The sequence below is a fragment of the Rhinoderma darwinii genome, chromosome 1 (genome assembly GCF_050947455.1).
Source record: "Rhinoderma darwinii isolate aRhiDar2 chromosome 1, aRhiDar2.hap1, whole genome shotgun sequence".
Lineage (NCBI taxonomy): Eukaryota > Metazoa > Chordata > Amphibia > Anura > Rhinodermatidae > Rhinoderma > Rhinoderma darwinii.
This window is the reverse complement of record NC_134687.1, coordinates 667,764,593-667,790,097: the sequence shown is the minus strand read 5'-3', so window position 1 is coordinate 667,790,097 and position 25,505 is coordinate 667,764,593. Positions and strand designations below refer to the sequence as shown.

General features: G+C 50.9%; 1 long non-coding RNA gene across 1 annotated transcript; it reads right to left on the bottom strand.

Annotated features, from left to right (window-relative positions):
• Positions 1-806: 806 nt before the first annotated feature.
• Positions 807-25,186, bottom strand: LOC142748029 (uncharacterized). The gene is made up of 3 exons (XR_012882122.1): positions 24,929-25,186; positions 22,684-22,841; positions 807-1,312 (listed from the first exon to the last, which is right to left on the bottom strand). It is a non-coding gene; the product is annotated as an uncharacterized LOC142748029 (long non-coding RNA).
• Between the last annotated feature and the right edge of the window lie 319 nt (positions 25,187-25,505).

Below are 25,505 nucleotides of genomic sequence, written 5' to 3'. Positions count from 1 at the left end.
CTACGAGGCTCTGTGCTGGACGCCCCAGGTCTACTAGAGATACCTACCCTACCGTATATACTCATGAATAAAGTGCCTCCATCGTCAGTCCCTCAGCCGTGTTCCCTGTCATGCGGAGAGATCATGAAAGGATGAAGCGCCATCGTCTTTTCTCAAACTCTGCCTTCATGATTGCGAAGATACTGGCAGGAGCCTTCACCTCTAAACCTCGTGACTTCTACACATTTTATTCCCCCAGATGGGACTTAAGCAGAACAAACAACCGGATTAACAAATGGACAAGAACCAAAGCCCAACAAACAGGAACGTCCCAACAACCGGCAGCCTTAATATGGAAAACCGAGTCCAGCGTCCAAATATTTATCTCATGACATCACTCCGACCTTCAGAGGAGCAGATCCTGTTTACTTGTCTCTTGCATTAAAGTCTCCGCCTTGTCCATCTTCTCATTGACCGGATCATTCTCCGTAGATCTGACTAATCCCTAATATCAACATCTTCCTTCAGACAAAGCCCGCGGCCTGTTACCACCCCAGCTGTAGGATGCCCCCTGTACATCACATGGAGACTGCGGGAGACATCTGCTCAGAGGATACAAGGTCTCCTCCAGGCTTCTGTTTACATAGTTTGGTCCAGGAGTCGTCTTACGGTCAGGGTTCAGTTCAGATAATATACTGTATATAATATCATGAAACGAGGCAGCAGTTCTATTCAGGTCTTCTACAAAAGAAGGAAGACTGAGAGATAGATACAATTATAATCAATAAAACAAGATTACAAGGTACCATCAAAATGGTCATCGGCAAGGTCCACCCAAAGCAGATTATTCTGTCCAAAGTCTTCTGAAGAAGCCCAGAGACATAGACAAGAATGAGACTCATAAACAGAGCAGCAAGCCGTGGAAGAAGAGTGCAGCAGACAAGAATGACATCAACCGATGCCCCTTCAAAAGTCTGGAGAAGTCTTGTTTGATGTGGCCTTCATGAAGGAGCTGCTAACAAAAAGTGGAGAAAAAAACAGGGACTCAACTACTAACAAAGCACAAGAACTAAGTATCTGGACAACAGGACGAAGGACTCTGGGCACCCAGAACGTTCAGCTCAAAAGGGAGACCACCTGTCTGTAGAGGAGCGGGAGAGTTGCGTGGATGAGAGTCTGCAAGTTCTCCGAGATCCTGGATCAACCTTCCGACTGAGCTAATTGTTCTCCGTTTCAGGTTCATGCTTGAGACTTTTTATGGTATATTCACGCGCAGTTCCATACATGTGAATGGCGCGGTTTCTGCAGCAGGTGCGGGTCCCATTCAGGTGAACTAAACAGTCAAAAATATTTCTGCATCAAATCTATCATATGTGACTAGACCTTAAACATCGCAATCATGAACCCACAACAGATCATAATAACATTGGAGTAGGTCCCATCTGAAGGTCTCGACATCCGAGTGAAGTCTCATTTATAGTAACTAAGTTATCTCTGTAAAGTAACCTGCGGCTGGAGCTGTCTCTTACCGAGGAAGATGGAGATTCCAAATCCATCGTGGGAAAAATTGAGGGGCTATTGAGGGACTAAATACAGGAGTATGTGACAAAAAATAGTATTAGAAGTGACAGCCAGCACGGTTTGTTTTTTATGAAGCAGTGAGTAGAAGTCTGGACAGAGGGGCTGCTGTGGACAGGACCGGCGTCAGCACCAGACGAACCCGGGCAAGTGCTAGTGCCCACTCGGCCGCCGGGTGCTGTTGCTGCTGTCGTAACGGCATCACTGTCGATATATAGACAGTGATGTCAGGACGAGAGAAGGAGTCCCAGGCAGAGCACTAGCGGCTCTGCTCCGGGACTCCATCTCTGGGGAAGCCCCTGACATCACTGTCCATATATGGACAGTGATGTCAGAGGGAGAGAAGGAGTCCCAGGCAGAGTGCTAGTAGCGCTCTGCCAAGGACTATGGCTCTGGGGAAGCCCCTGACATCAATGTCTATATATGGACAGTGATGTCAGGAACAGGGCAGTAGTCCCAGGCAGAGTGCTAGTAGTGCTCTGCCCGGGACTATGGCCCTGGGGTTGCCCCTGACATCACTATCTGTATATGGACAGTGATGTCAGGGGCTTCCCCTGAGCCGGAGTACCGGAGCAGAGCCTTTACTAGCGCTCTGCCTGGGACTTGAGCTCTGCTCCAGATACCACTATCCATATATGAATGCCAGTGATGTCAGGAGCAGAGCTGAAGTTCCAGGCAGAGTGCTAGTAGTGCTCTGCCCGGGACTATGGCTCTGGGGTTGCCCCTGACAACACTGTCCATACATGTACAGTGACGTTAGGGGTTTCTCCTGAAGCGGAATCCCCAGACAGAGCATCGGCAATGCTCTGGCTGGGGATTCCACCCTAGAGGGAACCCCAAAGGCGCTACTTACAGGGAGGGGGGCTATTGGTAATACCAGGGAGGGTGGCTGTGTGGCACTACCTGGGAGGAGTGGGTGTGTGGTACTACCTGGGAAGAGGGGGCTGTGTGGCACTACCTGGGAAGAGGGGGCTGTGTGGCACTACCTGGGAAGAGGGGGCTGTGTGGCACTACCTGGGAAGAGGGGGCTGTGTGGCTCTACCTTGGAGGTAGGGGCTGTGTGGTACTACCTGGGAGGGGGGATGTGTGGCACTATCTACAGAAGGCATTAAATGTAAGGGGGTACAAACTAGGGGCCAAACTTCTATATGGCGGCATAAACAGGGTCTAACATCTATAACACAAAGTGACATTTTCTGCCATTTTACTGCCGCCGTGAGTTCCCCCACAAAGGGGCCTAAGTCTGTGTCGCCCAAGGGCCCATATAAAGCTGGACTGGGCCCTGGCTGTGGATATAGTGTTTTTGGACTTTGTAAAGGCATCTGACACTGTCCCCCATAGAACTCTGATGGGTAAATTAAGGTCTTATAAATAAGGTGAATAATAGGGGTCCCAGCACTGAACCCTGGGGTACACCACTTATAACCGGGGACCATTCAGAGTAGGAATCATTGACCACAACTCTCTGGATACGGTCCTTCAGCTAATTCTCAATCCAATGACAAACAATATTTTATTTTTTCTCACTTTTATACACCTTGTGTCTGCGGCAGTTGTTTTTTTTTGGGTTTAGAATGGAAAGATAATCACAGAGTTATACCGTAAAGACGCAGCTACTAATCGCGTGCTACACTTCTCCAGTCCCCACCCACAACACAGTCGGCATTCCAATAGGACAATTTATTTTTGTGAGACGAGCGTGCTCAGAAATGACATACGTTGTGCAGTGGTGGAGGATGTAACGGACCGCCGAAATCAATTACTCAATTACATCGCCCAGAATCACCTGAAGGATGTAATTGGTTGATATGAAAAAGAGGTGAACATGGGCAAAATAATTTTACATTTGCCAAAGACAATATGGATTTTCAAAAAATGTAGGCTTAAAGTAGACATGAAGAAGGCATAAAGAAGACCGAAAGAAGACGTAAAGAAGACGTAAAGAAGGCATAAAGAAGGCATAAAGAAGGCATAAAGAAGACCGAAAGAAGACGTAAAGAAGACGTAAAGAAGACGTAAACAAGACCTAAACAAGACGTAAAGAAGGCGTAAAGAAGACCTAAAGAAGACCGAAAGAAGACGTAAAGAAGACCGAAAGAAGACGTAAAGAAGACCGAAAGAAGACGTAAAGAAGACCGAAAGAAGACGTAAAGAAGACGTAAAGAAGACCTAAACAAGACGTAAAGAAGGCGTAAAGAAGACCTAAAGAAGACCGAAAGAAGACGCAAAGAAGACGTAAAGAAGACCTAAACAAGACGTAAAGAAGGCGTAAAGAAGACCTAAAGAAGACCGAAAGAAGACGTAAAGAAGACGTAAAGAAGACCTAAACAAGACCTAAACAAGACCTAAACAAGACCTAAACAAGACGTAAAGAAGGCGTAAAGAAGGCGTAAAGAAGACCTAAAGAAGACCTAAAGATAGAGATGAGCGAACCGGGACAACCGAACCCGGTTTCGGTCCGAACTTCAGGAAAAGTTCGGTTCGCAGCGAATCCGAACTTTACCGGGTTCGGCCGAACCCGTTTTGACCGAACCCGGCTACATTTTGGCGCCTGCCACATGTTACATCTAAAATGGAGGATTACAGAAGATCACCTGACATCAGGCTACCCCATAATGCCTTGCAAACGGCTCTCCCAGCCAATCGGGAGGCAGCATAGGGGCGGGCTCAAGCCTGCAATAAAAGTCTATGCACGGAGCTCAGCGGCCATTTTACAGACAGGAGCTGTAGGAATAGCATCTCTGTGCAGTAAGGGAAAGCTTTAGGAATCTAAAAGGCAGGAATTCAGAAATCGAAGGGGCTCATCCACTACTCACTACTCAGCCAGTGTGTGAATACGCTTTTATAAGGGGCTCATCCCCGTTGCATCCAACTTGCAATACAGGCAGCCTAGTAGTACTATAAGGCCCAGCATTCCCTGAGTGCACTGCAGCGAGGCTGATTGAAATTCTCATTCATTGCCATTTGCCAAGCCAGTGTCCGTGTGTGAATACGCTTTTAAAAGGGGCTCATCCATGGAATAACAATCCAACTTGCCATACAGGCAGCCTAGTAGTACTACAAGGCCCAGCATTCCCTGAGTGCACTGCAGCGAGGCTGATTGAAATTCTCATTCATTGCCATTTGCCAAGCCAGTGTCCGTGTGTGAATACGCTTTTAGAAGGGGCTCATCCCCATTGCATCCAACTTGCAATACAGGCAGCCTTTGTAGTAGTGGTAGTAGTAGTACTACAAGGCCCAGCATTCCCTGAGTGCACTGCAGCGAGGCTGATTGAAATTCTCATTCATTGCCATTTGCCAAGCCAGTGTCCGTGTGTGAATACGCTTTTAAAAGGGGCTCATCCATGGAATAACAATCCAACTTGCCATACAGGCAGCCTAGTAGTACTACAAGGCCCAGCATTCCCTGAGTGCACTGCAGCGAGGCTGATTGAAATTCTCATTCATTGCCATTTGCCAAGCCAGTGTCCGTGTGTGAATACGCTTTTAAAAGGGGCTCTGAAATGTCTGGGAAAAAAAAGGTTGTGAAAGGACGGGGTAGAGGAAGAAACACCCATGCCGTCTCCTCTTCCAGTCCAAATGTTGGATCTGTTGGTGCCAGACCCAGTAGCAGCATTTGTGGCACAAGACATGTGCCCAGTTCCACTAGTAGCAGCTGCCATGTGCCTGCTAGTAGTAGTATCAGCAAGCCAGACTTGTCCATCTCCTCCGGTGGGCGGGTTACTTTAGACAATACGGCCATTGTGGACTGGTTGGCTGGCTCGCGGTCATCTCAGCAGGAAGACTCTGACGATCTGGCTTCAAGCCAGGTTTCGTTGGATTCCAGATCCTCTACAGTTCCTTGGCACGGTGACAGTAGTAATATAGGTATTTCTAGCGTTTCCATTCCATCATCTATGTCTTCGCTCCCCCTTCCTAGCGGGAAGCCATCTTTCCTGAGAGTCCTAAGAGACATCTCCTCGGGTGCGAAGGAAGATACTGAACAACATAGTGATGATGATGATTTGTTTTCCGCGAGTCAGCCAACGGAGTGTGTTGCGGCGGTGGTGGAGGTGGAAGCGGTGACCGAGACGCATAGCTGCGGTAGTGGGGGTGTTGGTGGTGGTAGCCGTGGTGGCAGACGCAGTAATGAGGGGGGGCATGGAGCCCGCCATGATGTCACATCACATTCACAACACAGTGACAGAAGTGGCGGGGATGATGAGGAAGGCTATGATGATGATGTTGTTTTAGACAGGACGTGGGAACCAGGTGACGAGGTGATGACGGCGTCAGAGGAGGAGGGTAGTAGTGGCGGCACTGGATGTGATAAACAGCCAAGCCGAGGTAGGGGCAGAAGTCAATCTGCAAAACGTTGCAGCGGTAGGGTCAGCTCAGGAGCCGGTGACGGCGACACAGATGCTGGTGTAGGTTCCCGAAAAAAGCCTGCCAGACAAGGGGCAAGCTCGGGTGGTTGTGGTGGTGGTGGTGGTGGTGGACGTGGTACTACCTCTTTACGGTACTCTGCCGTGTGGCAATTTTTCTGTACCTTCCCAGAGGAGGAAAACATGGCACAGTGCCGTATCTGCAAGCAGAAAGTAAGGCGTGGGCAGGGCAGCAATGTAGGAACTACTGCTCTACGTAAACACATGGAACGGCATCACAAGGCCATGTGGGACAATCAACATGCCCCACCATCATGTACATCTAATGAAGACCCCTCTTCCGCTGCTGCTGCTGCTCCGAGTCCCTGTCATCTAAGTAGTAGCCAGGCCTTATCCACCATGTCGTTGTCATCATCATCATCACTGTCATCTAGTGCTCCTCCTATGTCCCGTCAGTTATCCATTACGGAATCGTTGTCCAATAAGCAACAATATATACCCAGTCATCCACTTGTCGTGCGGCTTAATTCACACCTGGCAAAGTTGTTGGTGGTGCAGTCGCTGCCGTACCACCTGGTCGACTCCGCCGGCTTCAAGCAATTGATGGCGTGCGCTCAGCCTAGGTGGCGAATACCTAGCCGACATTACTTCTCCAAAACAGCTGTCCCTGCCTTGCACAAGCATGTGGAGGAAAAGGTGTCCAAGTCCTTGCAATTATCCGTGTGCAGCAGGGTACATGCCACCGTCGACACGTGGAGCAGCAACTATGGCAGGGACAGTACATGTCTTTCACGGCCCACTGGGTCAATATTTTGCAGTCCGATGCACCACCGCAGCAATGCCAGGCATTACCACCTCCACGCTTGTATGTTTCTAGTTCAACTCCGGACACCAGGCGCCTACCATCCTCCTACTCCTCCTCCTCCTCCTCCTTGCCTTCCTCCTTGGAGGTCTTCCCGTCCCCGACAGGACACAGCGTATCTTCCACTCCTCCTCCCTCCTCTTTTCATAGGTGCAAGGTGAAGCGCCACAACGCTGTCTTACACCTGCTGAGCCTGGGCGAGAAAAGCCACACAGGGCAGGAGCTGCTGCTGTGCATCAAGGAGGAAATCGCACGCTGGCTGTCTCCTCTGAAACTCACACTGGGCAATGTTGTCTCTGATAACGGCAAGAACGTTGTGGCTGCACTGCGTCTAGGTCACCTGACACACGCTCCTTGCATGGCACATGTGATCAATCTGGTCATAACACGCTTCTTAAAGTCATATGTTGGTTTGAAGGGTGGGCTGGCCATGTCCAGGAGGGTTTGCGTTCGCTTTAGACGTTCGTATGCATTTAAGCACGCCCTCCTGGACTTGCAGCGTCAAAACAATCTCCCAGAACACAGCCTGATTTGCGACGTTCCAACACGATGGAATTCCACCCTGCACATGTTGGACCGTCTGTACGAACAGCGGAAAGCCGTGAATGATTTCCTGATGCAGCAGACGGGCAGCGTTTGGAGCCAGTGTAATTTCGAGCTCAGGCACTGGCAGCTGGTTAGAGACGCATGTCGCGTTTTGAGGCCCTTTGAGGAGGCCACACGATTTGTGAGCCGTGACGCTAGCGGAATGAACGATGTTATGCCGCTGATATTCATTATGGAGCAAACGCTCACAGCGATGATTCAGCAAAGGATGGAGGAAGGATCACATCTGGCTATGGATGTTGAGGAGGAGGAGGAGGATGAGGAAACAGGACCTGAAGAGGAGCTGGATTTGGAGATGGAATCACAGGAAGGGATAGGGGACGAGGCAGCCGCACAACATGACAGTGATGGTGGTGATGACGAGTCTGACGACGACCTTGATGATGGACAACCATGGCAGTATGGGGCGGAGATGGAACCAACCGGGCCCTCTGAAACGCTGGCCTGGATGGCAAGCTGTATGCTTCGTTACTTGCGCGCTGACTGTCGTATTGTTAGCATGAAGCAAAGAGATGAGTACTGGATAGCCACACTTTTAGACCCTCAGTATAAAGCCAGAATGGGGGAGTTTTTTGCGCCTTCCGAGAGGGAGGCAAAATTGGCTTATTATAGAGAGAAGCTATGCAGCCAGCTTGTCACGGCTTTCAAACGGCAAACACCTGCTGCAAGCATGTCTGACCGGGGGGCCACTCTCCGCTCCCCACTGTCTCATCGTTCCACCGCCTCTGGCAGAGCTACCTCTGCAATAGGCGGCAGCCGTGGCAGCAGCGGCAGCAGCAGCAGCAGCAGCAGCCAATTCAGTTTGGAAAATATGATGACAACATTTTTACATCCAATACCCCGACCTGACACACATCGTAGTCACCAAAGGGATGTTCACCATCACCAGGTGCAGCACCTAAACAACCAGGTTCACTCGTACTTGGACTGTGCCCTTTCTCCGTCAGAAATGCTGATCCCAGACCCCATGGACTTCTGGGTCAGCAGATTGGATCATTGGCAAGAACTGGCCCAGTTTGCCATGGGTGTACTGTCTTGTCCACCCTCCAGTGTAGCGTCAGAGAGGGTATTCAGCGCAGCAGGGGGCTTCGTCACCCCTAAGCGAACAAGATTGTCCGCCAACAGCTTGGAAAATCTCACGTTTCTGAAAATGAATCAAGCGTGGATCGGTGAGGATTTTAAAACCCCTGTGCCTGATGCCACTGATTAGATCTTACATTGCTGCTGCTGCTGCCGCCTGCTACTGCCGCCTGCTACTATGGGATTCTGTCCTGTCCACTCTTTTTTTAATGTGCCGCTGTTGGTGCTGCAGCTGCTACTACTTCTACCACCAATCCACCCCAGTGCCGTCTGCTACAAGCAGGCCTGCCCCACCACAGGGCTTTGTCCTGTGACTCTCCAGTCTCTTTTTTTAATGTGCTGCTACTACTGCTACTACTGCTTGCACCCTTGCTGTCTGTGTTGGCTACCTCTACTACCACCAATACACCTACACTGCCATCTGCTACAAGCAGGCCTGAGGCCTGCCCCACTACAGGGCTTTGTCCTCCTGTGACTGTCCAGTCTCTTTTTTTAATGTGCTGCTACTGCTGCTACTACCAGTCTACCACCCTTGCTGTCTGTGTTGGCTACCTCGGCTACTACCACCAATACACCTCCACTGCCGCCCGTCTGCTACAAGCAGGCCTGAGGCCTGCCCCACCACAGGGCTTTGCCCTCCTCTGACTGTCCAGTCTCTTTTTTTAATGTGCTGCTACTACTGCTACTACTGCTTGCACCCTTGCTGTCTGTGTTGGCTACCTCGACTACTACCACCAATAAACCTCCACTGCCGCCCGTCTGCTACAAGCAGGCCTGCCCCACCACAGGGCTTTATCCTGTGACTGTCGTCCAGTGTCTTTTAATGTGCTGCTACTACTCACCCTTGCCAATAAAAAGGGTCAATTTTTGGAGGGCTTGTGAAAAGCCATTGCTTGTTGCTTTAATGCTTTTACATCAATGTATGGAAGAACCCCGGCAGGCATCTGCCAATAAAAAGGGTCAATTTTTGGAGGGCTTGTCAAAAGCCATTGCTTGTTGCTTTAATGCTTTTACATCCATGTATGGAAGAACCCCGGCAGGCATCTGCCAATAAAAAGGGTCAATTTTTGGAGGGCTTGTGAAAAGCCATTGCTTGTTGCTTTAATGCTTTTACATCAATGTATGGAAGAACCCCGGCAGGCATCTGCCAATAAAAAGGGTCAATTTTTGGAGGGCTTGTCAAAAGCCATTGCTTGTTGCTTTAATGCTTTTACATCCATGTATGGAAGAACCCCGGCAGGCATCTGCCAATAAAAAGGGTCAATTTTTGGAGGGCTTGTCAAAAGCCATTGCTTGTTGCTTTAATGCTTTTACATCCATGTATGGAAGAACCCCGGCAGGCATCTGCCAATAAAAAGGGTCAATTTTTGGAGGGCTTGTGAAAAGCCATTGCTTGTTGCTTTAATGCTTTTACATCAATGTATGGAAGAACCCCGGCAGGCATCTGCCAATAAAAAGGGTCAATTTTTGGAGGGCTTGTGAAAAGCCATTGCTTGTTGCTTTAATGCTTTTACATCCATGTATGGAAGAACCCCGGCAGGCATCTGCCAATAAAAAGGGTCAATTTTTGGAGGGCTTGTCAAAAGCCATTGCTTGTTGCTTTAATGCTATTACATCCATGTATGGAAGAACCCCGGCAGGCATCTGCCAATAAAAAGGGTCAATTTTTGGAGGGCTTGTGAAAAGCCATTGCTTGTTGCTTTAATGCTTTTACATCCATGTATGGAAGAACCCCGGCAGGCATCTGCCAATAAAAAGGGTCAATTTTTGGAGGGCTTGTCAAAAGCCATTGCTTGTTGCTTTAATGCTATTACATCCATGTATGGAAGAACCCCGGCAGGCATCTGCCAATAAAAAGGGTCAATTTTTGGAGGGCTTGTCAAAAGCCATTGCTTGTTGCTTTAATGCTATTACATCCATGTATGGAAGAACCCCGGCAGGCATCTGCCAATAAAAAGGGTCAATTTTTGGAGGGCTTGTGAAAAGCCATTGCTTGTTGCTTTAATGCTATTACATCCATGTATGGAAGAACCCCGGCAGGCATCTGCCAATATAAAGGGTCAATTTTTGGAGGGCTTGTGAAAAGCCATTGCTTGTTGCTTTTACATCCATGTATGGAAGAACCCCGGCAGGCATCTGCCAATAAAAAGGGTCAATTTTTGGAGGGCTTGTCAAAAGCCATTGCTTGTTGCTTTAATGCTTTTACATCCATGTATGGAAGAACCCCGGCAGGCATCTGCCAATAAAAAGGGTCAATTTTTGGAGGGCTTGTGAAAAGCCATTGATTGTTGCTTTTACATCAATGTATGGAAGAACCCCGGCAGGCATCTGCCAATAAAAAGGGTCAATTTTTGGAGGGCTTGTGAAAAGCCATTGCTTGTTGCTTTTACATCCATGTATGGAAGAACCCCGGCAGGCATCTGCCAATATAAAGGGTCAATTTTTGGAGGGCTTGTGAAAAGCCATTGCTTGTTGCTTTAATGCTTTTACATCCATGTATGGAAGAACCCCGGCAGGCATCTGCCAATAAAAAGGGTCAATTTTTGGAGGGCTTGTCAAAAGCCATTGCTTGTTGCTTTAATGCTTTTACATCCATGTATGGAAGAACCCCGGCAGGCATCTGCCAATAAAAAGGGTCAATTTTTGGAGGGCTTGTGAAAAGCCATTGATTGTTGCTTTTACATCAATGTATGGAAGAACCCCGGCAGGCATCTGCCAATAAAAAGGGTCAATTTTTGGAGGGCTTGTGAAAAGCCATTGCTTGTTGCTTTTACATCCATGTATGGATGAACCCCGGCAGGCATCTGCCAATAAAAAGGGTCAATTTTTGGAGGGCTTGTCAAAAGCCATTGCTTCTTCTTTTACCACCTTATATGTATGAACCCTGGCAGGCATCAGCCGCCTAAAATGGTAAATTTTTGTACCTTTTTTAACAATGCATTAAGCATACAACATGCACAAGTGCAGTGGTTTCTGTTAGTTATCTCCGTGTCCCATCCGTTTTCCTAGAGCCATACATGTTGGCGTAACTTTGACACCAACTTTGCATTAAAGACAGCTCAAAAGTACTTGGATACACTCATGGGTGACCTAAGAGTGTTATACAGGGCTTCTAGGGCTTTAAAACAGTGTTATACACGATTTTTAGGGGCTTTCTTGTATTACAGGTTCGGTCAGAACTAGTTCGGTCCGAATCGAACTTTTGCACGAAATTCGGCGAACTTGCCGAACCGAACTTTTCATAAGTTCGCTCATCTCTACCTAAAGAAGAACGAAAGAAGAACGAAAGAAGACGTAAAGAAGACGTAAAGAAGACGTAAAGAAGACGTAAAGAAGACGTAAAGAAGACCTAAACAAGACCTAAACAAGACGTAAAGAAGACCTAAACAAGACGTAAAGAAGACCTAAACAAGACGTAAGAAGACCTAAAGAAGACGTAAAGAAGACCGAAAGAAGACCGAAAGAAGACCGAAAGAAGACCTAAAGAAGACCTAAAGAAGACCTAAAGAAGACCTAAAGAAGACGTAAAGAAGACGTAAAGAAGACCGAAAGAAGACCTAAACAAGACGTAAAGAAGACCTAAAGAAGACTGTAATGGCAGGAAAGAGGTGAAGGGAAAGTGAGCCCTAATCTACCCACCGCCCTGTCCCTGCCTACTTGCAACGACCCGCCCTAGGCGACGGGGTACAACTGGGCGGCGGTCCCTACGCTGTCTAAGTGCACGGGAGAACAAACAGGGAACACGCAAGGGAAGGGGCAGTAGCCACGAGGAAACGGAGCGGTGAATGAGTAGTCAGGACCAGGATAAAGTGGAGTATACCCAAGTGAGCACGGAGGAGGAAGCAAGCCAGAGGCAAAGCAAAGCAGGTTAAGCAGAACAGCAGCAAGGCAGAAGCACGGCAGAAGCAGGCTGGAGCAAGCAGCAGTGGGGCCAGGAATCCAAAAGAATTACAAGCACTGAGGAGGAGAACACGGCAGGTAATAAAGGACAGGGGGCGGAGCTAACTCCGACTGACCAGGCCGCGATAGGCTCTCCCACTCCTGAGCCTGCCACTCTGGTTGGTGGGAGATGGTGTCAGTCGAACAGGTCTGGCCTCAGGTGTGGATTGATTAATCCCAGGAGTATACCTAGATGTAGTACCTGGCAGATCCCTAACAGTACTCCCCCTTTTATGAGGGGCCACCGGACCCTTAGTAAGAGGACCCGGTTTAGTAGGGAAGAGAAGGTGGAACCTCCTGATCAATACCCCAGCGTGAACATCACGGGCAGGTACCCAAGTCCTCTCCTCCGGCCCGTATCCTCTCCAATGGACCAGGTACTGGAGGGAGCCCAGGACCATCCTACTGTCCATAATCTTGGCCACCTCGAATTCCACCCCCTCAGGGGTGAGAACGGGTACAGGAGGTTTCCTCGAGGGGGACCAGGACGGGGAGCAGCGTTTAAGGAGGGAGGCATGGAAGACGTCATGTATGCGAAAGGATGGGGGCAGCTCCAGACGGAAGGATACAGGGTTGAGGACTTCAATGATCTTATAAGGTCCAATAAATCGGGGAGCAAACTTCCTGGACGGGACCTTAAGGCGCAAGTTCCTGGACGACAACCAGACCAAATCCCCGACGACAAACCGGGGGTTAGCAGAACGTCTACTATCCGCCTGAATCTTTTGTGCGCTCTGGGACGCCTCTAGGTTCTTCTGAACCTGGGCCCAGACAGTGCACAGTTCCCGATGAACATCCTCTACCTCAGGATTATTGGAACAACCAGGGGAAACGGAGGAGAACCTTGGGTTAAACCCGAAATTACAGAAAAACGGGGAGACCCCTGACGAGTTATTGACCCGGTTATTCAGAGAAAATTCAGCAAGGGGAAGGAATGAGACCCAATCGAATTGACAGTCAGAGATGAAACACCTTAAATATTGTTCCAGGGACTGGTTAGTCCTTTCCGTTTGGCCATTAGTTTCGGGATGGAAGGCAGAGGAGAAGGACAGATCAATCTCCAACTTTTTACAAAAGGCTCTCCAAAATAAGGAAACAAATTGTACCCCTCTGTCAGAAACGATATTGACTGGGGCCCCATGGAGACGCAGGATGTGTTTCACAAACAAAGAAGCTAACGTCTTGGCGTTAGGTAGCTTCTTAAGGGGCACAAAGTGGCACATCTTGCTGAAGCGGTCTACTACCACCCACACCACCAACTTGCCCTGAGATGGAGGCAAATCGGTGATAAAATCCATGGAGATATGGGTCCAAGGTCTCTGGGGAATGGGCAAGGAACGTAGTAGGCCCGCAGGTCGGGACCTAGGGGTTTTGGACCTAGCGCAAACCTCACAAGCGGCGACGTAAGCCCTAACGTCTTTAGGCTACCCAGGCCACCAATAGTTTCTGGTAATGAGGTGTTTGGTGCCCAAGATGCCAGGATGACCAGATAGAGCGGAGTCATGGTTTTCCCTGAGTAACCTTAGCCGGTATTGCAGGAGGACAAACAGCTTGTCCCCAGGGACGTTCCCGGGAGCTGAACCCTGATCAGCCGCGATATCAGAAGCTAAATCAGAATCCGTGGCAGAAACGATTATACCAGGGGGTAAAATACCAGCAGGATCCTTCTCGGAAGGAGGATTGGCCATGAAACTACGTGACAGGGCATCAGCCTTAATATTCTTGGACCCAGCCCTATAGGTAACCAAGAAATTAAATCTGGTAAAGAATAGTGCCCACCGAGCAAAGAATTACAAGCACTGAGGAGGAGAACACGGCAGGTAATAAAGGACAGGGGGCGGAGCTAACTCCGACTGACCAGGCCGCGATAGGCTCTCCCACTCCTGAGCCTGCCACCCTGGTTGGTGGGAGATGGTGTCAGTCGAACAGGTCTGGCCTCAGGTGTGGATTGATTAATCCCAGGAGTATACCTAGACGTAGTACCTGGCAGATTCCTAACAAAGACGTAAAGAAGACCGAAAGAAGACGTAAAGAAGACCTAAACAAGACGTAAAGAAGACCTAAAGAAGACATGAAGACATTAAATAGGGATAAAGAAGACCTAAAGAAGACAAACAAGGCATAAAACATACAAGTGGAAGCAGTCAGGGAATGGCCACAACAGGGAGAGAACCTCCAGCTCACCGGTCTGCGTCTCCTGGTAGCGTCAATCGGATCCCCGCGACGGCCCGCGGTGTAGAATATCGAATGAGGAGAAAGAATTGATCCAGCGCTGGATCAATTCTTTCTCCTCATTCAATGGCCACAACACAATGACTACGGATGCGACCAATAATGTAGTATGAATTCCGGTGAACAGGCCCAAAGTGAAAATTGTTTTTTATCCTCAAAGGCGAGTGATGCCGATCTAAGATCGGGCGGGGGTGTCGTAAATCCTCAAAGGAAGAAGGTCAAGACATGGAGCCCCCACCCCAACCAATGACTCCAACAAGAGATGGTCCGGGACACACAGGACACGTTACAGATGGTCAACCCCTCTACATGTGACTGATCTGATTGTGAGAGGTTTGACCTCCCCAATAAATATCCTGAATCGTCTTGTCATTTTGCAGGCAGCGATCTTTTACATTTATGACCAGGCGACATTGGCGCTGGATTTATCTACGGAGGAAAGTCAAATCTGGTTCCTACAGCCGACGCCGCAGGATTTGTATAGTCAGAATGGAGACCACGTGACCCACCGGCGGTCAGAAACGGAGCAGCTACCGGTATAATAAAGCAGCCGGTAAGCCAAAATACCTCACTACGTTTTACTTGACCGGAGTCAAATTTATTAAGAAGTGTCTCAGAAAATGAAGCAAATTTTGCCGCAAGTCCGAACCGGCTCATTCCAAGTTTACTCCAACTATCTCCTCTACTTAGACTGGCACAAGATATGAAATCTATTATTATATGTCGGGTTATTCATATTTATCATTATTGATGGATATTTTTCTATTTGTTTAGTCACCCCCCCCCCCCCCGGCTGACATTTTACCGTTGACACGTGGCATCCATTTGATAACGGCGCCAATTCTTGATGTCTACGTTCACATTACAGCTGTGTGTGCTGTTGCCTCAGTTATCTGCTATTTTTCCCCTAGGTGGCGCTGAGGTAGTGGTCAATCCGGCCACAATATTGCTGAAGTCGTAGTCATCCGGCATTTTGGCTTCTTGTCTGGTGACTATGCAGGTGACATTGGTGCCGTGTGTGAGGAGGAGGTGGAGACTTCGCTCAGACGTGCCGCGGAGGTGGAGGATGGTAGAGCCTGCAGGATCCAGAACTGCAACTTGGCGAGTGACTCCGCTGTGTACAGACAGCAGCTTCAGTGCAAAGATTATTTTATGTTGCCCCCCCCCCCCCCCCTGCACAACCACTGCCTCCCCTTGCTTCTCCACAGTGCCCCTGTTAGCATGTGTCTCCCCTCTGGCCCCTCCACCGAGCCCCTGTCAGCATGTGCCTCCCTCCTGGCCCCGATCCTGCTTCTTTCCTTTAGACATCTTCCCCCCCACAGAGCTTTGCCCCCTAGTCACTCCCCCTTGTCCCCTAACAGTGCCCCTTCCCACTCAATGTCTTTCCTACCCCTCCACAGAGCCACTGCTAGTTTGCATCTCACGCCTGACCCCGCCACCCCCCACTTTCCGTTTTCACCTTCACATCCCTCCATCATGGGGGCCCAGACTCTTTGACTTTATGGGGCCCGGACATTTTTTTAAATAGACCATGGTCCCAGAAAGTTGGAAGTTGGAGTGACTTGAGCCGTGTGCACTAGAGAGAGAGAGAGAGAGAGCGGGCGAGCCGCATGCGCGCGAGAGAGAGAGAGAGAGAGAGAGAGAGCGGGCGAGCCGCGTGCGCGCGCGAGAGAGAGAGAGAGAGAGAGTGAGCGGGCGAGCCGCGTGCGCGCGAGAGAGAGAGAGAGAGCGGGCGAGCCGCGTGCGCGAGAGCGGGCGAGCCGCGAGAGAGAGAGAGCGAGAGCGGGCGAGCCGCGAGAGAGAGAGCGAGCCGAGAGAGAGAGAGAGCGAGAGCGGGCGAGGAGAGAGAGAGAGAGAGAGAGAGCGGGCGAGCCGCGAGAGAGAGAGAGAGCGGGCGAGCCGCGTGCGCGCGAGAGAGAGAGAGCGGGCGAGCCGCGAGAGAGAGAGAGAGAGAGCGGGCGAGCCGCGTGCGCGCGCGAGAGAGATAGAGAGCGGGCGAGCCGCGTGCGCGCGAGAGAGAGAGAGCGGGCGAGGAGAGAGAGAGAGCGGGTGAGCCGCGTGCGCGCGCGAGAGAGAGAGAGAGAGCGGGCGAGCCGCGTGCGAGAGAGAGAGCGGGCGAGCCGCGTGCGCGCGCGCGAGAGAGAGAGAGAGAGAGCGGGCGAGCCGCGTGCGCGCGAGAGAGCGGGCGAGCCGCGTGCGCGCGAGAGAGAGAGCGGGCGAGCCGCGTGCGCGAGAGAGAGCGGGCGAGCCGCGTGCGCGAGAGAGAGCGGGCGAGCCGCGTGCGCGAGAGAGAGAGAGAGAGATAGAGATATGCAAGCGGCGCGATGACATCATGGTGCCTCTTGCTTTGTTTCTCTGGATGCGGCCTGGTCAGAAGAAACCAGGCCTGCATCGTCAGAGAAGAGGACGGCGCTGGAACGGAGACAGGTAAGTGTGGCACTAACCACAATGGGGTGGCACATTTTACAGGGGGGCTGTGTGTGCCGTACCCACAGGCGGCTGTGTGGCACTATCTACAGGGGTTGTGTGGCTCTATCTACAGGGGGCTGTGTGGCACTATCTACAGGGGCTGTGTGGCACTATCTACAGGGGGCTGTGTGGCTCTTACTACATGGGTTGTGTGGCACTATCTACAGGTGTTGTGTGGCTCTATCTACAGGGGGCTGTGTGGCACTATCTACAGGGGTTGTGTGGCTCTATCTACAGGGGTTGTGTGGCTCTATCTACAGGGGTTGTGTGGCTCTATCTACAGGCGTTGTGTGGCATTACCTACAGGGGCTGTGTGGCATTACCTACAGGCGGATGTGTGGCACTATCTACAGGGGTTGTGTGGCTCTATCTACAGGGGTTGTGTGGCATTACCTACAGGGGCTGTGTGGCATTACCTACAGGCGGCTGTGTGGCACTATCTACAGGGGTTGTGTGGCTCTATCTACAGGGGTTGTGTGGCATTACCTACAGGGGCTGTGTGGCATTACCTACAGGCGGATGTGTGGCACTATCTACAGGGGTTGTGTGGCTCTATCTACAGGGGTTGTGTGGCATTACCTACAGGGGCTGTGTGGCATTACCTACAGGCGGCTGTGTGGCACTATCTACAGGGGTTGTGTGGCTCTATCTACAGGGGTTGTGTGGCATTACCTACAGGGGCTGTGTGGCATTACCTACAGAGGGCTGTGTGGCATTACCTACAGGGGGGCTGTGTGACATTATCTACAGGGGCTGTGTGGCATTACCTACAGGCGGCTGTGTGGCACTATCTACAGGGGTTGTGTGGCTCTATCTACAGGCGTTGTGTGTCATTACCTACAGGGGCTGTGTGGCATTACCTACAGGCGGCTGTGTGGCACTATCTACAGGGGTTGTGTGGCTCTATCTACAGGGGTTGTGTGGCACTACCTACAGGGGGCTGTGTGACATTATCTACAGGGGTTGTGTGGCATTACCTACAGGGGCTGTGTGGCATTACCTACAGGGGGCTGTGTGGCACTATCTACAGGGGTTGTGTGGCATTACCTACAGGGGAGGTGGCATTACCTACAGGGGGCTGTGTGGCACTATCTACAGGGGTTGTGTGGCTCTATCTACAGGAGTTGTGCGGCATTACCTACAGGGGCTGTGTGGCATTACCTACAGGCGGCTGTGTGGCACTATCTACAGGGGTTGTGTGGCTCTATCTACAGGGGGTTGTGTGGCTCTATCTACAGGGGGTTGTGTGGCTCTATCTACAGGGGGTTGTGTGGCTCTATCTACAGGGGGCTGTGTGGCTCTATCTACAGGGTTTGTGTGGCTCTATCTACGGGGGTTGTGTGGCATTACCTACAGGCGGCTGTGTGGCACTATCTACAGGGGTTGTGTGGCTCTATCTACAGGGGGCTGTGTGGCTCTATCTACAGGGGGCTGTGTGGCATTACCTACAGGGGGCTGTGTGACATTACCTACAGGGGGCTGTGTGACATTACCTACAGGGGGCTGTGTGGCACTATCTACAGGGGGTTTGTGTGGCACTATCTACAGGGGGGGCTGTTTGGCGCTATCTACAGAGGGGGTTTGTGTGGCGCTATCTACAGGGGGCTCTGTGGCTCATTCTACAGGGGGGTTGTGTGGTGCTATCTACAGAGGGGGTTTGTGTGGCACTATCTACAGGGGGCTTTGTGGTGCTATCTACAGGGGGTCTGTGTGGCGCTATCTACAGGGGGTTTGTGTGGCGCTATCTACAGGGGGTTTGTGTGGCGCTATCTACAGGGGGCTGTGTGGCGCTATATACAGGGGGCTGCGTGGCACTATCTACAGGGGGTGTGTGGCGCTATCTACAAGGGGCTCTGTGGCTCATTCTACAGGGGGCTGTGTGGCGCTATCTACAGAGGGGGTTTGTGTGGCACTATCTACAGGGGGCTTTGTGGTGCTATCTACAGGGGGTCGGTGTGGCGCTATTTACAGGGGGTTTGTGTGGCGCAATCTACAGGGGGTTTGTGTGGCGCAATCTACAGGGGAGGCTGTGTGGCGCTATCTACAGGGGGCTCTGTGGCTCATTCTACAGGGGGGTTGTGTGGCGCTATCTACAGGGGGGTTGTGTGGCGCAATCTACAGGGGGTTTGTGTGGCGCTATCTACAGGGGGCTGTGTGGCGCTATCTACAGGGGGCTCTGTGGCTCATTCTACAGGGGGGTTGTGTGGCGCTATCTACAGAGGGCTGTGTGGCGCTATCTACAGGGGGCTGCGTGGCTCATTCTACAGGGGGCTGCGTGGCACTATCTACAGGGGGCTTTGTGGCACTATCTACAGGGGGCTGTGTGGCGCTATATACAGGGGTTGTGTGGCTCTATCTACAGGGGGCTGTGTGGCGCAATCTACAGGGGGTTTGTGTGGCGCTATCTACAGGGGGCTGTGTGGCGCTATCTACAGGGGGCTCTGTGGCTCATTCTACAGGGGGGTTGTGTGGCGCTATCTACAGGGGGTTTGTGTGGCGCTATCTACAGAGGGCTGTGTGGCGCTATCTACAGGGGGCTGCGTGGCTCATTCTACAGGGGGGTTGTGTGGCGCTATCTACAGGGGGGTTGTGTGGCGCTATCTACAGGGGGGTTGTGTGGCGCAATCTACAGGGGGTTTGTGTGGCGCTATCTACAGGGGGCTGTGTGGCGCTATCTACAGGGGGCTCTGTGGCTCATTCTACAGGGGGGTTGTGTGGCGCTATCTACAGAGGGCTGTGTGGCGCTATCTACAGGGGGCTGCGTGGCTCATTCTACAGGGGGCTGCGTGCCACTATCTACAGGGGGCTTTGTGGCACTATCTACAGGGGGCTGTGTGGCGCTATATACAGGGGTTGTGTGGCTCTATCTACAGGGGGCTGTGTGGCGCAATCTACAGGGGGTTTGTGTGGCGCTATCTACAGGGGGCTGTGTGGCGCTATCTACAGGGGGCTCTGTGGCTCATTCTACAGGGGGGTTGTGTGGCGCTATCTACAGGGGGTTTGTGTGGCGCTATCTACAGAGGGCTGTGTGGCGCTATCTACAGGGGGCTGCGTGGCTCATTCTACAGGGGGCTGTGTGGCACTATCTACAGGGGGCTTTGTGGCACTATCTACAGGGGGCTGTGTGGCGCTATATACAGGGGTTGTGTGGCTCTATCTACAGGGGGCTGTGTGGCGCAATCTACAGGGGGTTTGTGTGGCGCTATCTACAGGGGGCTGTGTGGCGCTATCTACAGGGGGCTCTGTGGCTCATTCTACAGGGGGGTTGTGTGGCGCTATCTACAGGGGGTTTGTGTGGCGCTATCTACAGAGGGCTGTGTGGCGCTATCTACAGGGGGCTGCGTGGCTCATTCTACAGGGGGCTGTGTGGCACTATCTACAGGGGGCTTTGTGGCACTATCTACAGGCGGCTGTGTGGCACTATCTACAGGGGTTGTGTGGCTCTATCTACAGGGGGCTGTGTGGCTCTATCTACAGGGGGCTGTGTGGCTCTATCTACAGGGGGCTGTGTGGCATTACCTACAGGGGCTGTGTGGCATTACCTACAGGGGGCTGTGTGACATTACCTACAGGGGGCTGTGTGGCACTACCTACAGGGGGGCTGTGTGGCACTATCTACAGGGGGTTTGTGTGGCACTATCTACAGGGGGCTGTGTGGCGCTATCTACAGGGGGGGCTGTTTGGCGCTATCTACAGAGGGGGTTTGTGTGGCGCTATCTACAGGGGGCTCTGTGGCTCATTCTACAGGGGGGTTGTGTGGCGCTATCTACAGAGGGGGTTTGTGTGGCACTATCTACAGGGGGCTTTGTGGTGCTATCTACAGGGGGTCTGTGTGGCGCTATCTACAGGGGGTTTGTGTGGCGCTATCTACAGGGGGTTTGTGTGGCGCTATCTACAGGGGGCTGTGTGGCGCTATATACAGGGGGCTGCGTGGCACTATCTACAGGGGGTGTGTGGCGCTATCTACAAGGGGCTCTGTGGCTCATTCTACAGGGGGCTGTGTGGCGCTATCTACAGAGGGGGTTTGTGTGGCACTATCTACAGGGGGCTTTGTGGTGCTATCTACAGGGGGTCGGTGTGGCGCTATTTACAGGGGGTTTGTGTGGCGCAATCTACAGGGGGTTTGTGTGGCGCAATCTACAGGGGAGGCTGTGTGGCGCTATCTACAGGGGGCTCTGTGGCTCATTCTACAGGGGGGTTGTGTGGCGCTATCTACAGGGGGGTTGTGTGGCGCAATCTACAGGGGGATTGTGTGGCGCTATCTACAGGGGGCTGTGTGGCGCTATCTACAGGGGGCTCTGTGGCTCATTCTACAGGGGGGTTGTGTGGCGCTATCTACAGGGGGTTTGTGTGGCGCTATCTACAGAGGGCTGTGTGGCGCTATCTACAAGGGGCTGTGTGGCACTATCTACAGGGGGCTTTGTGGCACTATCTACAGGGGGCTGTGTGGCGCTATATACAGGGGTTGTGTGGCTCTATCTACAGGGGGCTGTGTGGCGCTATATACAGGGGGTTTGTGTGGCACTATCTACAGGAGTGCTGTGTGGCGCAATCTACAGGGGGGCTGTGTGGCACTATCTACAGGGGGGCTGTGTGGCACTATCTACAGGGGGGCTGTGTGGCACTATCTACAGGGGGTCTGTGTGGCGCTATATACAGTGGGTTTGTGTGGCATTATCTACAGGAGTGCTGTGTGGCGCAATCTACAGGGGGGCTGTGTGGTATTATCTACAGGGGGTCTGTGTGGCGCTATATACAGGGGGTTTGTGTGTCACTATCTACAGGAGTGCTGTGTGGCGCAATCTACAGGGGGGCTGTGTGGCGCTATATACAGGGGGTTTGTGTGGCACTATCTACAGGAGTGCTGTGTGGCGCTATCTACAGGGGGGGCTGTGTGGCACTATCTACAGTAACCTGTGTATTGTGTCTGATGTCCGTGCCTTTCTTACATCTCTCTACACTTCAGCCACTACCACACGGTGTAGGAGCAGGGGCCACAACTTCATAGTGCGGATAGTGATGGAATTCTGGGGTCTGCCGAAGGTAAAACGTATCACATGATGGGGGTCATTCACATATTTCTATTAAGATATCACACCCCTCAGTCTTCTGACGTCTGACATTTCTTCGCAGCTCAGATCTTCCAGACGTCTTATTAATTTGATTGCCATTCTTGAACTCTTTCCCCCACTCTGATATCTTTCTTGATACACTGTGAAAAAACTGGGGTAGATCTACTAAGCTGTGTAAAATTTAGACCGCATAGACCAGGCAGGCAGAGGAGGCGTCAAAATTACCACAATGGTGACTTCGTTTTTGTTTGGTGCACTTTGGCATATTTTAAGCCTCGCCCCTTTCCACTAATCCACACCCCCTTTTCTAATTCTTAAATTAGTCTAAGATGAAGTGCACCATAATTTGGCACATTTTTGGACACATTGCTGATGCCGACACAGTAGTAAATCTACCTTAATAATGTGATGGCTTTTGATGCAGCAGCCTGGCATTGTGTGCTCCAAATAAATATCTAAGACATCGGAAGTGCAATAAAACCTCGGCTCTTTTCACACTTACGTCCTGATTTCTCTCCGATGTATGACTGATACCACCAGCTTCTGACTGACCTCATATTGGGGTTGATCGGGTTCTCAGCGCCTTCTGACAAAGTGTAAAAAAATTGGCTCCAGCTGAACCCCCGCTATAGAAGTGGCCACACGCCGTCACCAAGGAAACTAGATTAACAATAATAATTTATATTAATTACAATTAAAAAAACAGCAACACATGGACTGTATATAAGAATCTTACCCTTACTACCAAAAACACCAGATGGATAAAAAAAAAAGGGTGTGTGGCAGAAGGGGCGTGGCTTCACTTAAAGTGATATCATATAATATGCCTGGGGTCTAGGATAGTAAAAGCGTTAATGCAGCTTCTCTGAAAGGTTTAGATACTAAAGCGGTCAATGATAACATCATAACTGGGTGAAGTTGTTAATGTCTGCATCCCTGGTGGTTTAGGGAAGGTAAGGGGTTAATGTCAGAATCTCTGGTGGCCTAGGGAAAGGTAAGGGGTTAATGTCGGCATTCCTGGTAGTTTAGCTACTGAAGGGGTTAATATCAATATCCCTGTTTTAAGGCAGGGAAGGGGTTAATGTCAGCATCGATGGATCACTAGTGGTATCGCTGGCGGTCTAGGGAAGATAAGGGCTGGTAAAGGGGTTAATTTTCTATATGCATGATGGTTTATGGATGGTAAGGAGTTAATGTCAGCATCCCTGGTGTTCTACTGAAGGTAAGAGGTTAATATCAGTATCCCTGGTGGTCTAGGGAAGCTAAGGGGTTAATGTCAGCATCCCTGGTAGTTTAGGGCAGGGAAGGGGTTATGTCAGTATCCATGGTGGATTATGGCAGGTAAGGGGTTAATGTCGGCATCCCTGGTAGTTTAGCTGCTGAAGAGGTTAATACCAGTATTCCTGGTGGTCTAGCTGTTGAAAGTGTTAAAGTCAGCATCCCTAGTGGTTTATGGAAGGTAAAGGGTTAATGGCAGCATCCCCAGTGGTCTAGGTAATTAAAGAGTTAATGTCAGACTCAGTTATTCTAGGGAAGGTAAGGGGTTAATGTCAGAATCCCTAGTGGTCTAGGGAAGGCTAGGGGTTAATGTCAGTATCCCCGGTGGTCTAGGGAAGGTTAGGGATTAATGTCAGCATCCCTGGTGGTCTAGGGAAGCTTAGGGGTTAATGTCCGCATCCCTGGGGTTGTCGGGAAGGTTAGTGGTTGATGTCAGCATCCCTGGTGGTCTAGGGAAGGTTAGGGGTTAATGTCAGTATCCCCGGTGGTCTAGGGAAGGTTAGGGATTAATGTCAGCATCCCTGGTGGTCTAGGGAAGCTTAGGGGTTAATGTCCGCATCCCTGGGGTTGTCGGGAAGGTTAGTGGTTAATGTCAGCATCCCTGGTGGTCTAGGGAAGGTTAGGGGTTAATGTCAGCATCCCTGGTGGTCTAGGGAAGGTTAGGGGTTATTGTCAGCATCCCTGGTGGTCTAGGGAAGGTTAGGGGTTAATGTCAGCATCCCTGGTGGTCTAGGGAAGGTTAGGGGTTAATGTCAGCATCCCTGGTGGTCTAGGGAAGGTTAGGGGTTAATGTCAGCATCCCTGGTGGTCTAGGGAAGGTTAGGGGTTAATGTCAGTATCCCTGGTGTCTAGGGGAGGTTAGGGGTTAATGTCAGCATCCCTGGTGGTCTAGGGAAGGTTAGGGGTTAATGTCAGTATCCCCGGTGGTCTAAGGAAGGTTAGGGGTTAATGTCAGCATCCCTGGTGGTCTAGGGAAGGTTAGGGGTTAATGTCAGTATCCCTGCTGTCTAGGGAAGGTTAGGGGTTAATGTCAGCATCCCTGGTGGTCTAGGGAAGGTTAGGGGTTAATGTCAGCATCCCTGGTGGTCTAGGGAAGGTTAGGGGTTAATGTCAGTATCCTTGGTATCTAGGGAAGGTTAGGGGTTAATGTCAGCATCCCTGGTGGTCTAGGGAAGGTTAGGGGTTAATTACAGTATCCCTGGTGTCTAGGGAAGGTTAGGGGTTAATGTCAGCATCCCTGGTGGTCTAGGGAAGGTTAGGGGTTAATGTCAACATCCCTGGTGGTCTAGGGAAGGTTAGGGGTTAATGTCAGCATCCCTGGTGGTCTAGGGAAGGTTAGGGGTTAATGTCCGCATCCCTGGTTGTGTCGGGAAGTTTAGGGGTTGATATGAGCATCCCTGGGGTGCAGCTGGTGAAGAGGTAGAGGTGGTATAGTGTGTGGCACTTATATAGCATCCATTTAATCATACCTTGTGTCTAGCATTTCCTCCCCAGGTCTCCTCCTACAGGAAGCTGCACACCAGCTGCTTATCACATTGTAGCCGCTCTCCTACGCTGATAACAGAGATTACAGCGGGAGGGATATATAGGATTCTGACCTCCGCACACCTCGCTGATCTCTGCTTTATAAATGGTTTCTTCAGGGTCAGTTACAACGTTGTTACTCTTGTTATTTGGCTCTTAGGCGCTGATCTCGGGTGTCATACGGTAAAAGTGAGTGACGTCTGTGGATTTCACAAGTCGATCATTAACACTGAACATCATAACTCCACACAGAGTGACCCTCATCCAGAAATTCCTCAGGTGATGTCACCGGTCTGTATTGTAAAGACGTCATCTATGTACCAGAGCCAGACTACACAGTATTGTGTGAATAGCTGCAGAACTTCTCACATTCTGAACAGACTGGCATAAGTGGGGTCACGTCAGCCCCCATAGCGATTCCCTGCCTATAGAATTTTTCCCAAGCCGTTAGATTACAACGTCCTTGTAGAGTTTGGGCAATACATACAGAACTAATGTCAATAGATTGGCTTGAAATATGGC